We start from the raw sequence: 13166 nt of genomic DNA on the forward strand, positions 1-13166 counted from the left end.
GTGCTTCCATCCAGTTAGATGCCCTTACAATCACTTGTAATTTACATGTTTATACCAAAAGAATAATAATGGCTGTGTTCTCACAAAGGGGGTTATGGTTTGTAAAAGCAATCCTAGAAACAGTTTTGTCAATCATAACATGGAACAGTGTATTAATATGGAAGTTCTTATCATGATAACAGTACAACCATCAAAATAGCAATAAATTAGAATGCGACATTATTAGCAATAATTATTGCAGCTCCAATACCAGACTGTTAAGTCAAGCTCCACCTAAGCCAAATACTCACTAATAGCACATTCCCATGTTGGGGTGCACCCAAGTAACCATATCCTGTATAGATTGCAGTATGAAAATATGCATAGAGAGGCCAGGAGCGCTTCCTGAGCTTGTGAGTTCTAAAGCTTTGGGCCAGCAATGAAAATTTCCCATCTACTGTGCTTCTAGTAGTGGTGCCACAGGCCTGCGGTAAAGACCTTAACATGTGGGCATTCTCCAATTGGAGAAGTCCATCCTTAAGATATTCTAGACACAACCATGTAAGGCTTTAAGGCCTTAATTTGTGGTACCAGCTTTAAATTTCAAAATGAATTGGAAATTATCTTTTTTAAAAGCCCTCTAAAAACTACTTCATTCTCATTGCTGAGATATTAAGTTTAGAAAATAGCATACAAAATAGCCAATCTCATTTAAAAACAAAACATCATTTATACACAGTCATTGTCAACACTTCTTCCCACCCAAACTAGCCTGTGCTGCATGCAATAGAACTTAATGTTAAATCATCTCATTTTCTATTTTAGGGTAGGCAATGAGTTGGCTAAAACATTGATCGTGTCATGGATAGTTTTTCAACGTTCTTCAAGGCCAGCCACGCTCTGATGCAGTAGGGTGTGTTGAAGTTTCCAACTTTCAAATTCTGAAAATGAGGGGGTGCTAAAAAGTTTAAACATAGGAATTCAAAAGATATTTTGGTTAAAGTAATATAATTTAGTTTTGCTTGGTAATTAGAATGTGTGTAAAATTGCATAAAAATCGTTAAAAATGATTGCCAAGTACTTGCAGTATATATTAATAGTCTTATTTTTATTCTTATTTAGCACTAACTGACATTTTCAGAAGCTAAAATTAAACTTCTGTCGTTTTCTGACACCAGTTTATGTAGTTCTTCATCAGATGTAAACTTACCAAGTTAAATGTTGTCCAGTCACAAAAATAATGGCAGGTTCTGTATTCTTCACAGCCCAAAACATATTTTTAAGACCTCCACTGAAGAAATTGCAAAAAATAACTTTCACTCCCTAGAATGACACATCCTATATGATGCACTATCTCATATGGATAAGAGCAAAGCATGTGTGACAGTGGCCATGCCAGCCTCAAGGAAACGGAACCATTTCCAACTTTGCTGGGCACTCTTGGCCACAGCTGACACATCACTTCAGGAGCACTCCCAAGCTGAAAACTTGGTTTTTAATGGACAATCTACATCTGAAACATGTTGAACACCATTATCTGAACCAAGCATTTCTCTAATGGTCATCAATTCAGAGCCTCCATACCCTCCCTGAAACCAGAAAGTGGGGAGAATTGGGTACTACCTGCCTGTTGATGGCACCACATTCCAAATCTTGAGGCATGTTGTTTGATGCATACGTGATGTATAGTTATTTCAAAATAGCTGTTGTAGATGATAGTGGTATTTGGCTGTTTCTAAGTATCTTTTGCGTTTGTGTGTGCGAGTATGTGCCCTCTGTGCTGGCTCAGAGTCTGTTGTTAAGTCTCCTCTTAGTTCAGAGAAGAGAGAGATTAACGTTTAACAGTATGTAGAACTGAATATTTATTCTCATGATGCCTTTCCACACAGCACCTTTTAATTAGCTGGGAATTAACCCTTTTCACATTACCTGTGAGTAACTATAGATCAGAAGCATATTTTTATACCTTGGAATAATAGTTACGTAATCTCCTTCACTTTGTTACAGATTCAGTAGCAGACTTCCCTATAGCAATGCTTTTGCAGGAGACAATTTACAGGAAATACTGCCTTTAAATTCTGTTGGTGGTTGTTACGAGTCAGCAGTGCTTGTACATGATGAGGCATGGGAGATATTTCATTCCCTACATGGTCGAAAATCATAATTCATAGCTTGCTAAAATATTGTGGACCAAAGGGTGAGAATAGTTTTAAAACTATGATCAGTGGTTAAGCGGGGTTAACGTGTCTGCCTCAGGGTTGTGTGTGTCACAATTACTTTTAAGTGCCGTCTTCTCCCTCTATTTTACAAGAAATACTGCCCTTATTGAGGCTTTAAAAAAAAGCATCTCAACTGTAAATGCTGATTTTATAAGCTAAACTGTAGAGTTCACTAATACATGTTGTGACTGTGAGTAGTGCTAGCCTTTTCTTAAAGCTATGATTAATATAGTCTTCTGTTTAAAGCTATTAAGTGTAGTGTTGTAATTGATTTATACCAAGCACAGTTAAAAAAAAAATGGCTGTAAATTTCAAGGATGCTGGGGAGAAATAATAAAGGAACACCCCACCAAGTCCCAATGTAGAACAACTACAATTTTGCATTAATCTCCATGCATAGAACCCAGCGAGTTCTTTTCACGCAGCCCCTTTTCATGAGTTAGCTGCCTGCGTAACGCCTAGTTGTGTGTTTCGGAATTACTGTAAGAACAACGCCAGTATAAGATGTTGTGACACTTCTTTTGAAAGGGCTTCTAGCAGAAGGGAGAAAGCAAAAGGGCTACGCTTAATCAATGTAAATGTCAGTGGCTTATTTTAATAAATTCTTGATTTAACGTGGCCTGTTTGCAGTTGCACGTTTTGTAAGGAATTTGCCATTCCCTTCCGAAGGTAGGTGACATTTAAAAGATCTGTAAAGGAGATTGGCTTGACAGCTTCAAATTACATTTGAAAGAGTTTTTCTTTTTCTAAACAGAAAATGAATACTTCCTTTTCTAAATGTCATCGCAAAGGCACAAACATATTTAATCAAATTTATATATTTAATTTATGTAAAGTTAGATTTCCCCCCTTATTCACGAGAAAGAGAGAGAGACCTGCTACATTTTTGCCATTTCAAAGGTTTAGCAAAGGTAGCATTTGAAACTCTTGAGCTTTCTGAATAAATGAATCCATTGTTTGTAAGGAGTTCTGGAATTCTTCAAAAATTGGCATCAGTTTATTACTTGAGCCCTTTCTTGATCTAGATATTTAGTTAACCTCTTGCTGTTAGAAGTACCTAAATATTTTTTAATAGAGACATATGTGTGACAAATTGTTGGGTAGCTCTGGTAAAAATAATAAATAACTAGAAAATATTGCAACACAACAGAAAAAAGGATAAATATAAATTTATTATAGGGTAGTTTATCCCATCATTCAAACAAATTCCCAAGGTGATTAGCAAATAATAATTAGCATCTGCAGTGATGTTAAAACATTTTCGATCATATCATTCAAGCCAGTAATTGCTCCGCGTACTGCTTTTACCCGGCCGGTATTTTATTTTTCAAGATTTATATACCGCTCAATCAGTTTGCTGCAATCAGTTAAGCCTGTGCATTCTTGCTGCCTTGGGCCCAATTATCCACACGGGTAACACCTGAGCGTGTGTCTACATACAGCAAAGGTCCCAGTGAGACAAGATAGCACCTCTTTCTTTGTGCAGTTCTTTGGGATGACACATTCTGGAAGAACCTGCCTTTCATTTACAGCACATCTTATCTTCCTTGCATGTTCTTTTATACTTTGGGTGACTGCGTTTATCCAGGACAAAGGCGAGTCACTGAGAAGACATTTCCACAATGTCTTTGCAGATGGAATGTTGGAAAGTGTCCAAGTAATTGCCATAGAATGTGTGTGGTCTTAACATTTTAGCAAGTGCCTGCTCTGTCATTTATTGTGACACTGTAGGAAGCTGAAAAAGTTGTACTGCCTTTGGTCATATGTTTACTCTGAAAGTGGTACTGACTCTGACTTATTGCCCATGTGGATATTGCCAGTGCAGTATAAGAGGTTTGATTTTCAGGTTTCTTCAGTATCCGTGTCATGATTTAACCTCACCATAGCAAGACTTGAAAGCTGACATCTGTCTTTGGGTATTTCAGAATAGAGTTTTTCTTGCTGTTTGTTGGTGTACTGAACAAATGCAAGCGTTCCTTTCCTGTGGTTCAAATAAGACTCCCATAGATAATTTATATACCACTTTACGTTTCCAGTAAAATAAAAATAGCTCTAAGTGGTTTACAGCATGATTTTAGAACATTGCAAAATATCAGAATCAAAAATTACAAATGTAAATCAAATGCAGCATGTGAGAGCCATATTTAAAGCAATTTATTCAACGGCAAAGCAAAATATCCTCTTAAACCTCAAGAAACACTACAAGTAAAAATCAAGCATAAAATCTCGATAGATTTTCACATACTAATGCAACAGTAGTGGCTAAACAAAATGTATTATGAGCAAATCTCTAAACAAACAAACAAACAAACAAAGCAAAACAGAGGAGCACCTTCTTCACATAAATGGTTATCTCCACAACTTCTCTGCCAGAAATGACTGCTTCAAAAATTACCTTCATCAGTGTATTTTTATTTCTTTGCAATATTTATAAACTTCGTTTTAGCACTTTGTGATCCCAAAGTGATGTTTCAGCATGATGAAATAGTAACAGTTTCCACAAGATTGCTGAACTCCTTGAAACTGTGAAAATGCAATAGAATCTTTTCAAAAAGTTTGATTGAATATGTGTTCTGGAGTTAGTTGGTGTTTCTCCCCAGTAGTTGTGTGATCCATTCTTTATGTTGGTGGGTTTTTTTTTTGTTAAACAGAATTTGTATACTGCATCATCATGAAAACCTCTAAGCAATTTACACAATTTCCTCTTTCAACTGTTCTAGCCCTTTGTTCCATTCAACACTTTTTTGCCGCTCATCACTGCCACCTGTTTATTCTGCTATTCTTTTCTGCATCCGTGGTCCTGATTTGAGCTTGTTCTTCACATGCATATAGCTACTTTGAGATTTTGTACGCTAAAAATCCCCAACACATTCTGTGAAGGGTTAATTAAACTAAGCTAATTCATCACATCTTGTCAAAATAGAGACAACTAGATAAAGAATAAAGACTGATAATTTGTCTGTGACACCATTCCTCCCCTCAACCTTTCTAAATCATGAGTTTTTCACAAACCTTACTGGCTGTATAGCATGTGTTGTGACAGGACTGGCACCAATACCTGTAACTTCTTGTCTCATATGCTGTACTTACAGGAGACAAAAGAGCCTAAACAAGGGCAAAAACATCTGATATTTTATCAGCAGTTTTGATATGTTTTGGTGCTCAACAGTCTCTCTAAGCTGCTGTCCCAAACTGTATCCACGATTCTTAATGGACTTTTAAATGGTTCCATTTGAGATGAGATTCCTTTGTGGGAGAATTTGATTGTGTGCATGTATAGTTAAAAGCGACACTAATCCATATTTTAATGGAACAGTGGGAAAGTGGCTGCAGCTCAACAGAAGTAGATTGTTTGAAAATAATAGTTGATAGAGAATTCACCTCACAATAGTCCAACATTGGTAAAATAACTGAGGAGAGGACATATTGTGAGGTGTCTCAGCATAGGAACAGAGATCTCCCTAAAGTGTGCGCTTTAAGAGATTCTGACTGGAAATGGCAACTGGTGTTTGATATTCTGAATCTGCATTTTCTCTTTCCTGTAGAAAAATGCCAAAAGTGTTTGCAGCCCTTTCTGACCTATAAGTGCTGTCTGTCTTATTTTTTACTATTTCGTATTTTTTAATAAGAGTGATATACATATCTTAATTATTGAACTATTTTTCCATTTGCTGGCATTTTAAGGAATAGTGTACTTTAATAACATAAAACAAAAAAGTAACTGCGCTATTGCCACAAACCACATTCAATGATTTTATATTGCAGATACTTGTGAGCTAACTCAGTCATGTTCTCTTTTGGCTCCATGGTAACAGTGGAGCACATGGCTGAAAGTATACTGTACAAGTTAATGTGTATTCTGGGACATGTGGAACACAGTGTGAGAGCCAAGATGCAGCCAAAAAGAGCCCCGAAGACTGCTCTTTTCTTTGGCAAAGTTCTTGTGGAAGCTAATTATTATTTGATTATCTTTCACAGTGCTGCATTGCTCCTTCATATGATTGACCATCTTTAGAGAAGGCGTTGAAAATATCAACCGCCTCAGTTTTTCCACAATATAAAGTGAAAAGCTGCAAACCAAGACCACAGTGAGGAAGAGGCAGTAATCTATTTCTTAAAAAAGAAGAAGAGTGTCATGGAGATACCACTTTCTGATTTCAAAATCTTATCTCTAATCATATGAACACAAGATGAGCCCTTTTAGATCAGACCAAAGGCATTTCTAGACAAGCATCCTACTTACCACAGGGGCCAACCAGATGCCTTATGGGAAACCCAAAAGCAGAGTGAGGACTATATCCTTCTCATGACTAGTAATCATAGGGTGCTTATGATTATATAGGTAGTATATTGTTTTCAAGGCCAGTGATTGCCTTTTCTTCCATGAATTTTTCTAATATGCTTTTGAAGCCTTCTAAGTTGGTGGCCATCACTACATCTTGTGGTACCAAATCTTGTAGGTCAGTTACGCACACCATGAATCCTAGATGCGTAGAAGCTAGTTGTGGTTACTCTGAGTAAGGAAAACATACATGTGTATATTTTTCAGGCACTCTATATTATGACTTCATGTGTTCTGGGAATCTACATTGAAAATAGGTTCTTGGGCTAAATCTTAGTGAAACCTGACTCATATTATCCCTGGTTGGCCAGTATATTGTAAATATACTATTGTGATTGATTTCTGGAGAAATACTACTTCCTAGAGACTGTTTATATTGAGTTTGTATAGTGTTTGAGGTGTGAGGGGGATCTTTAGTAGGCTGAGTAAATTTCTAAGTGTCTTGCATTTGAGGTCGTAGCCCGATAAATGGCAGCACCTCCTCTCCTCCTTTGAACCGTTTATTCTCCTAACCTTGCTAAGTGATAGAAGGATTATGAGTGACAGTTTGAACTGTCAGTTTAAATCATAGGAATTGAAATAGTACTTGAAGGCAGCAGTGTCCAGATCATGGGATATTCAGATGTGTAATACTTACACACAAATTTGTGTTTCCACATATCTTTTGATCTACTGAGAAACTTGATCTCTTAAAGGTTTATTATCCCTGTCTTTTTTTCTCAACAGCTCCCCCACCCCCTCCATTTTTCAATGTTTGTACATTCTGGATGGCCTACAAAACAATTCTGCTGCTATAAGTAATAGCAAAAACTGAAGGGAAAGTACAAGAGCCCCAGAGAGACATCACTCTCAAAGCAGTAGTGTTGTTGGTCAGGTTCTCAGGAAGTGAAGAGGATACATTTTCCTACAATGCTACGTCAAAATCAGACAGGATATACATTCCTTTAATAGCTGAAACACCCCTTACTAATTTTCATGAATAAACACAGACATAACACTGTACTAACAATTCTGTAATGCAATGGGAATAGGCCAGCCCTTTAAATATTTTCCTTACGCCAAATAGATTGTTTTGCACAATATGTGAGGCATGTGAAAATGCTACACTTGTCTGCTTTGGAATTTATATTTTTAGTCTGGGTTTGAAACCATAGCACAGTGATTTTCTGGCTCTCAGTGGTCATGTGAATGCAGACAGAAGTGAGGAATCTCTTCCTCATGGTGTTGTTGTTGTTTAGTCGTGTCTGACTCTTCATGACCCCATGGACCAGAGCACGCCAGGCACTCCTGTCTTCCACTGCCTCCCGCAATTTGGTCAAACTCATGCTGGTAGCTTCGAGAACACTATCCAACCATCTTGTCCTCTGTCGTCCCCTTCTCCTTGTGCCCTACATCTTTCCCAACATCAGGGTCTTTTCCAGGGAGACCTCTTCTCATGAGGTGGCCAAAGTATTGGAGTCTCAGCTTCCTCATGGTAGGTTACTACCTTTTGTAACTTCAGTGAATCATCAGCTTGAGGAGTTGCTTGCCTGCTTCTCATCCACATGTTTGTCTTCCTTCTTGTGGGCCATGGGATCTGTTGTGTACAGCATTGCGTTGAATTGGAAGCGAAGCCACAGTGGCTACTGTAAAAGTCACTCTTAGAAGGTTGTATCCAACCAAGTTGCTCCATTAGTGCGAAAATTTGTTCCTGTGCCCCTCAAAATCTGTCCTGGGGTTTCCCCCAAGCATCACAATTTCAAGGTGGCAAGTGGGGAGAGGAGAGGGAAAGAAAGTCCAGTTTGCAAGTGGAAGTTCTTGCACTAATAGAATTACTTTGTTGGACACAACCCAGGCGATGCAATGTTTGAAAGTTGTGGAAGGCTTCTGCCTAGACTTTTACTAATTAAAGTTATCCAGAGCTGATGTAGAAAGAAACAAAAATGTAGAGGTACTGTTACTTTAGCCTCTGTATAACAGAATGACAGAGAAGGATTTCAGTAACCATGGTGGGCTTAATTTCTCTGGGTTAGAATATTATCACAAAGCTTTCTTCAAAGAGCCACAGACTTTCTACCAAAATCTGTATAATAGGAAGAAGCTAGACTTGGGGAAAGCTTCATCTAGTTGCAGCGTCTATGATTCGCAGTCTTGTGGAAGTTGCTTTTCAGAGTCCTAAGATCAGTAGCAGTGACTGTGTGAGAGACATTCTCCTCCCGCATGGAGACACTTGTACAAATGGTATTTTTCCGTAAATACTTACTGGCTTGGGAAGGGACACTGCTGGGATCAAAAGGGGGTTGTATAATTTACCCAATATTTACAGATCAAAAGATACATATATTTTGATCCAAGTATAAATGATAAAGTGGAGAAGATGGTTTTATTTATTTGAATAACTTCTCTATGAGGGTAAATCCTCATTTTTTTAAACATCCACTTGTAGATATGGAAATTCTGTAAAGAAGGCTGAAAGGTGAACTTGAAAAATATTTTTACTTTTACCCATACCCAATATTGATTGATTTTTAATGTATTCTTATGCTTCTGACTTTTACTTGCACATTTTTTGGAACACCAGTTAAATATGTAACCATGGAGCTCAGTGAACGGCAGTTGTTTGATTCATTTTTCTGTAATATGCTTCCCTAGCGATAAAGGAAGTATTAGAGTGAATTTAAAACTAATTATATAGACTGTTATTTCTACTTTTTGTTTTTGTTTATTTTTACACTTCTGTCCTGCTTTTAAAACTTGTAAAGTTTTACTTACAAAAAAGATTTATGATTATTGGCTTTAAAAAAAAAAAAGGATGCACATGGTAACCACAATTTTTTGGTTCAAATGAAACAAGAAAACCCAGTCTAGCAAAAGCAGAAGGAAAAGTTTCTGAAATCTTCCTTCCAGCCTCAAATGTGTGTTGGTTTAAAATGAGTGGAAAGTGTCATTTGAAAGTTTTAAAAACACAGACACAATAGAAGTCTTTCTTAGGACTGCTAATGATCACAGAGCTTGGCCTCTGTTTGGTTTGAGTATACTCCTGTGTTTTTGCACCTGCCCGCCAAAATGCTGTTCCAAACATAATTGAGGATATTGTTCTTGGGGGAGGGGGATTACAAAGGATCTGCTCACTGCCTTGTCCTTTCAGATAAGTAAATGCAGCTCCTCTCCAAACTCTTGTCATTACCAAATACCAAAAGGAGTGCAATGTCAGTTTATTATAACACTTATTTTCTTAACACATAATCAGAAGATACAGAGTTTCACATAATATTATGGTGGCACTAATACTGTTTGTAATATCACAGTTTCAGGTCCTTTGGAGTCTCTGTTGTTAGCATCTCTATTCCCTGGGAGTCTAATTCCAACATGGACATCTACAAAAAGGAGAGAACATCACATTAAAAACATAGCCTAGGGTTGACCTGAAGGCTGAGATTATGCAACTATACCACAAACTAGGTGGTAGAGTTTGAGCCAGAGGCAGATTCAAGTAGTATATATATGTGTGTGAAAATCTGTGGGGGGTTTTGTGTCTGCTGTTTTCTGCTCAAAACAAGCAACAAATATGAGCAATATTAAGTGAAATATTAAAGATTCTTTAAAGTCAGTGGATAGCAAGAGAGTGTACTCTAAAAATATACCGTATTTTTCGCCCTATAGAACGCACTTTTTCCCCTCCAAAAATGAAGGGGAAATGTGTGTGCGTCCTATGGGGTGAATGCAGGCTTTCGCTGAAGCCTGGAGAGCGAGAGGCGTCGGTGCGCACCGCCCCCTCTCGCTCTCCAGGCTTCAGGAGAGCCCCAGCGCCAGCCCCACAAGGTCGGGGGACAGCGGGGAGGCGGAACGCCGCCATCCCGCTGTCTCCCGATGTGGTTTGGAGGCTGACGGCGGGGAGACGCGTGCTCCGGGGACAGTGGGGAGGTGCAGCGCGTCTTCCCGCTGTCCCCGGACCTGGTCTGAAGGCGGGCAGCGGGGAGAAGAGCGCTTCTCCCCGCTGCCGCCGCACAAGCTCCGGGGACAGCTGGGAGGCGCAGCGCGTCTTCCTGCTGTCCCCGGACCTGGTCTGAAGGCGGGCGGCGGGGAGAAGAGCGCTTCTCCCTGCTGCCTGCCCCGCAAGCTCCGGGGACAGCTGGGAGGCGCAGCGTGTCTTCCTGCTGTCCCCGGACCTGGTCTGAAGGCGAGCGGCGGGGAGAAGAGCGCTTCTGCCCGCTGCCGGCCCCACAAGCGCCTGGGGGGGGATTTCTTTATTTCCCCCCCAAAAAAACTTGGTGCGTCCTATGGGGCGAAAAATACGGTACCTTAAGGTCTGCAAATGTTTATGTGAAAGATTGTAAATCTGGGATGCAAACCTGATGCAAACTCAGGGACAGGTGTGCACTGCCCCCATATTAGCTTTTTCAGACATCCCATTCAGCAAAACTATGACACATCTCTGATGATGCCAGTAGCTCTGATTTTTGGCTCGTGTTTTGGCCTGGACTAAATTTATTAGAAGCAAGTCCCTTGCCTTTTCAGTGGGGTGACAACATGGTAAATTCTATCATGGACCATTAAAAATAAATAACCATGGTTGGCTTTAACTACATAGTGATCAAATATCTTTATTGCAGTCCATAGACCCACAAAACAGTTTCAAAACAAGATACAGTTAAAACAACCAAACAGGTGAAAGAGATCGAGGTAGTCATTTTGTTATGTCTAGAGCGTGATGGTCTTTGTTTCTTACGACCTTCGAAAGAAGCTTTCCCATGGTCAGTGTAATATCATTTGACCTATCCTCCAGAAGGTATTTAATATAGGAGGCTTCAGTGAATTGGGATCTAGCAGTATCTGGCTTTCCATCATCGTTTGCCTTCCCTGTGTTCAAGCCTTCCTGATACCTTTTGTAGGCCATCTATGCAAATAGTTTCCCAAGCTCTATTCATGTATTTCCTTGGGTTGGTGTGTAAGAGCTGAAGTTCTAAGAACTTTGTGTTGTGGTCAAATCTTCACCTACATTGAGTTGACTCAGTTCAGCTTAGTGATTCATACTGATTAATTAGCTGTTGTATTACAATTTGTGTTTGTTTTAATATTCCAATTTGTTGTAGCTGTTATCTACCTAAATACTTCAGTTAAAAATAATTTTTAAAATAAGGCCATATGTTGAATCTGACACATAGTCCCAGTCCATGCGATTATGACCCTTAAATTTTGAGGACTAATTGTGTAGATTGGGCTAGTGCACATTGGGTTGGTATGTGTGGGCTCAGATTTGAATACAATTATGGCATGTTGCAGAGTGGATGTAATCCTCATCCATCACCCATCTACATGGGGCTGCATTGCTTGATGCCACATCTGAAATAGTAAAAATAATACAGTTAACACAGTGTGCTTTCTTTTCTAATATGTGGTAGGTATATTTGTAATATATGTAAGTTCTGGCAGATGCATTACTTTATTCCATATTGCATTTTCAGAGAAAGTGCAGTTTTATTGAACAAGAGGATTGAATTCTTAACTGACTAATCAATTTTCGTAGCCTAGTATTAATGGACAGCTGTATCCATTAATCAGGGCTTTAGTAGATTAACAGTTGTCAGCATTTATGCTAATAGTACTTACATACCATACTTGTGAAATGCAGTTATGTTTCCATATTTTTACAAAACATTTGGTAATATTCTGTTGCTTTGTACCTTCAGATTATTCCGTTCATGGTTGTATATCTCTCTTAGAAATGGAAAAGGGTAATTCCCATTCTGACATGATGCATCATCATTTGAGACTTCTTCCTCATCTTCCACCTACTAATCTTTGTGTCAAAATAAATGGAAATAATTTGTTGTAAGATTTTGATTGCTTTGCATTAGCCTTGCAATATGAGTAAAATAAGGCATATATTATATTAAACTTATTTCAGCAGTCTTTGCTATGTAGAAGTTGGAAGAAAAAGCATTTTAAAGGATTCCGGATTGAGACCTTAAATCCTTGCTAGATCAGGCCAAGGCTCCATCTCCTCTGTTTCTGTAGTGACCAGACAGCTGCTTCTCAAGAACACAGAGAGCATGAAGGCAAAAGCTCTCAGATATTTCTTCCCCTCAGGTTACAGACGCTTCAGGTTACAGACTCCGCTAACCCAGAAATAGTACCTCGGGTTAAGAACTTTGCTTCAGGATGAGAACAGAAATTGGGTTGTGGTGGCAGCGGGAGGCCCCATTAGCTAAAGTGGTACCTCGGGTTAAGAACAGTTTTAGATTAAGAACGGACCTCTAGAATGAATTAAGTTCTTAACCCGAGGTACTGTAATTAGGGGAAGCATCAAGTATCTGCTTTGCATGCAGAAGGTCCCACATTCAATCTCCAGAATCTCCAGTTAGTGCTGGAAATGTTCTGTGCTCAAACCTGGTGAGCCACTGTCAGTGTAGACAGTACAGAGCAATATGTTCCTAGTTGTTAGAAGTTTAGCCTCTGAACACATCTACTTGTCAAATCTTCAAACTGTTGGTAACTTCTGTGGTTTTTAAATTTGCACACATTTCTATCATGCATGGCAGGGCTTGAAACCCCAACCCCTTGCACCCAAAGTGAGAATTAAACCCATGGACCCACAAAAGGCTAGTGGTCAGCAAAATGACTGCCATTGTGTCTTTTGGGTGTGC

At 39.0% G+C, this 13166-nt stretch overlaps 1 protein-coding gene and 1 long non-coding RNA gene across 6 annotated transcripts in view; both read left to right on the forward strand.

Annotated features, from left to right (window-relative positions):
* CTBP2 (C-terminal binding protein 2) overlaps positions 1-13166 on the forward strand; it is a 205315-nt gene that overhangs the window by 25602 nt on the left and 166547 nt on the right. The window contains exon 2 of one of the 5 annotated variants that reach the window (XM_083506117.1): positions 805-892. The exons of the other annotated variants lie outside the window; for them this stretch is intronic. The gene's annotated coding sequence lies outside the window, so the exon portion shown is untranslated. The remainder of the gene's footprint in view (positions 1-804; positions 893-13166) is intronic. 5 annotated transcript variants of the gene reach the window in all.
* Positions 6044-13166, forward strand: part of LOC310708210 — a 173670-nt gene continuing 166547 nt past the window's right edge. Inside the window, exons 1-3 of the long non-coding RNA XR_014526911.1 lie at positions 6044-6484; positions 7267-7763; positions 8019-8374. This is a non-coding gene — a long non-coding RNA (uncharacterized lncRNA). The remainder of the gene's footprint in view (positions 6485-7266; positions 7764-8018; positions 8375-13166) is intronic.

This window comes from Podarcis liolepis, assembly GCF_965112155.1.
Source record: "Podarcis liolepis genome assembly, chromosome: 5".
In the NCBI taxonomy this organism is placed as follows: Eukaryota; Metazoa; Chordata; class Lepidosauria; order Squamata; family Lacertidae; genus Podarcis; species Podarcis liolepis.